Genomic DNA, 3,070 nt, shown 5'->3' on the forward strand with positions numbered 1-3,070 from the left:
GGGGGGGGCTCTTTTGACCCCCCTTTAAGAACTCGCGAACGGTATGTCGTATGACCACCAAATTTTCAGAGAATGGTGTACTAGTGAAAATTTATCATATCTACAATTTTTATGTCGTTATGACGTAATATGACGTCATTATGACGTCATTAATGTGATTTTATTGGCCAAAACCGTCTAAATAGGTTTTTCCCTGAAAACTAAATGGTTTTCAACATAACTGTACCAAAAGTGTTTATGACAGAATATTATGGTGTACTAAGTCTTATGTTGCCCATAGCAACACCGGTGACGTCATAAAATGACGTCATGCATATTTAAGATATTTGCCATCTTGGATCATCAATCTTGAATTTTCAAAAATAGTTTTTTTTTTCATGATAAAGCCTAAAATACATCGTAAACATACTAAAGACCTTCATTTAAACCTTTTTTGGAAAAAGAAATGGAAGTATTGATGAAAATTTTAATGAAAATAACCTGTATATACCTGTTCTAATGATATGGTCCGCCATCTTGGATTTGGCCAATGACGTCATCAAATTAGCATAAATTATGCATATGTAATGATAAAATTTACATTTAATTATATGGGATGTTATTAATATTAGAAACCATTAGTAACTTGACATAAAACCCATAAAATTCTATTGTTGAAACAAAAAGTACTAAATTTAGCAAAAAATGCCTGTCAGAAACCCGTTGCCATGGCAACACAAAAAACTATTATCTTATTCCAATGATAGAGAATTGTTGCCAACAATATTCTAGGAAAAGTCACTAAGTTTTGCCGTTCTACGGCTAGTCGTTCAGACGCTAGGTGACATCGAAGTTGCCGCGGGCACTTTTAGCCCCCCCCCCGGTCTAGGTAGGGTTAAGCACAGTTGAAAGCATGCGTAAATTTTCACTAAAGTGAAGAAAATAGATCATTAGTCATTAAGTATGCTGTAAAGTGTTCTTAAATATAGAATTACGTGCAGTTTCTATGCACCTGACACTCATACCGTTTACAGTAACCATTGACTAACGACGACTACCGTTATTTAGTAACTACTAAGCTAGGAGGTTATCCCCAACTCCTAGGAGGTTGACAGTCATCCGTAACTCAGTTCCTTATTTTAACGGTGGGACAGTACTGTTGCGCCGTTAGAATCCTTAGTAAGGAACTAAGTTCCTGATAACGGTTGACCTCCCAGGAGGTGGGGATAACTTCCTAGCTAAGTAGTTACTGAATACCGGTGGTCACCGTTAGTCAATAGTTACTGTAAACGGTATGTGTATCGACTGTTCAATGGTATCAAACTTACGTTTCATCTCGGTTATTCGCAGCTCAGTCATCCTGTTCCGTGCAGCAAGCTTGCTCACGTCCCCAGAAAGAGTGTTCACTTTAACTGCATCAAGAGAGAAAGAAGATAAACAATTGATGACGTCACATGTAGATCACGTGCCCTACGTGACTGGTCATTAGACCCGGAAGATGGCTAGAGCATTGACCTCTGGGAAGATTTTTCAAGCTGATTTTAAAATTTATAGAATTTTTAAAATACATTTGACTACATGTAGTACTATCAGAAGTAATTGCATGGCTGGATGATTCAATGAAAGAATGATCAGATAAGTAATATCTACTGTCAACATAATCCTTGTGGGAAGAATTTTCAACCTTTTTTTAAGAATTTCAATACCACTGTCCAAAACTAGAAACGTAATGAATGAATGAATGGATAAATAAGTGAATGAAGATGAATATAAAATGAATGAAAATGAATGAATTATTATCAGATGACACAAGGATGTCAGACGATTGCAATCCTTACTAATTCTTTCGCCTGACAAACATCACATCTTTTGTAACTCCACATTGTCAAATGAACATGTAATGACTCCATGGATTGCAGATATTGCAAAGAACAAAACAATTAAGATGAAAGTGAACCTTTAACTTTTTGTGACGTGTTTATTGTTTGGATATTAGCATAGTAATAACCAAATTCTAATGATTAGGCGGCGGGACTTGTTTGAAGTGTTGAAACGTGACGTGCTTTGCAGTAATACTGCGAAATCGGCACAGTGTAAGCATTCTTCTTTTTATCTTGCCTGACGTTCTGTTCATCGTCGATGGGCTCGTCCGTGTGCGGCCAGCCCAGCTTTACTCTTGCAAAGTTTTTCTCAGGTTGTGCAGGTAAAAGCAGATGTTACACAAGGATCGTGTTTTTTCTGCCTTCTCGTGGTCTCATTTTGGACCAGGTCTTTTTCCAGTTTCTTGGAGCCTTGGCGGAGTGCGTACCGCCATGCAGTGCGGTTCTGGGCAAGGTGCTCCCAGTTGGCACCAATGTGGAAGAGCTACACATTACAGAAAAGACCAACCTGCAAATAATGGAAACAGCAGAGCCATGGCCACAGCGAGGAAGAGACCCGTGCCTTTCAGGACCTTCTTACCCCTGTCGAGCCATTTCGTCTTGTTGTTGGCGTCTGCTCCATAGTCTAGTAGTAGAAGAAAAAGAAAATTATGTATAACGTAATCATAGATATAACATTGGGCGGTATAAACATCATGGCGTTTTACTGATAGCTGGTGTCATGTATCCTTAACCCTCAAATACCCGAACTCTTTTTGTGACGTTAATGCGCGAACGGGGTCCAAATGGACCCCATTTGGTTTCTTTCAAATTTATATTCCTTTTTGCATCCTTTCAGTGACCTTTGCACATATATTGGTTAAACATATTAGGACGCTTATTTTGGCATGATTAAGTGTTTAAAAATTACATCTCATTATCATAATCTATGCAAAAATAGGATGAGGCCTGCAGGCATGAACATGGGGTTGACCTTTGACCTCATATGATTGTAAAATTGTCAAACCTCTGAAAACCTGATGAAATAATTCCTGAGGTGGAGGTTACTTGGCAAACTTCATAATATTAAAGCAATAATGCTTCCTTGAAGACATATTGAGGACATCCGAATAATTTCGTGTGTAGGAAAGTGCAAATACATGGCTGGGGTCCGTTTGGACCCCAGACGGTCTTACATCAGACTTCCGTTGTTTTTTGTTTTTTTTACGAAT

The sequence above is a fragment of the Branchiostoma belcheri genome, unplaced genomic scaffold (genome assembly GCF_001625305.1).
Source record: "Branchiostoma belcheri isolate BF01 breed outbred unplaced genomic scaffold, Haploidv18h27 scaffold70, whole genome shotgun sequence".
NCBI classification, from domain to species: domain Eukaryota; kingdom Metazoa; phylum Chordata; class Leptocardii; order Amphioxiformes; family Branchiostomatidae; genus Branchiostoma; species Branchiostoma belcheri.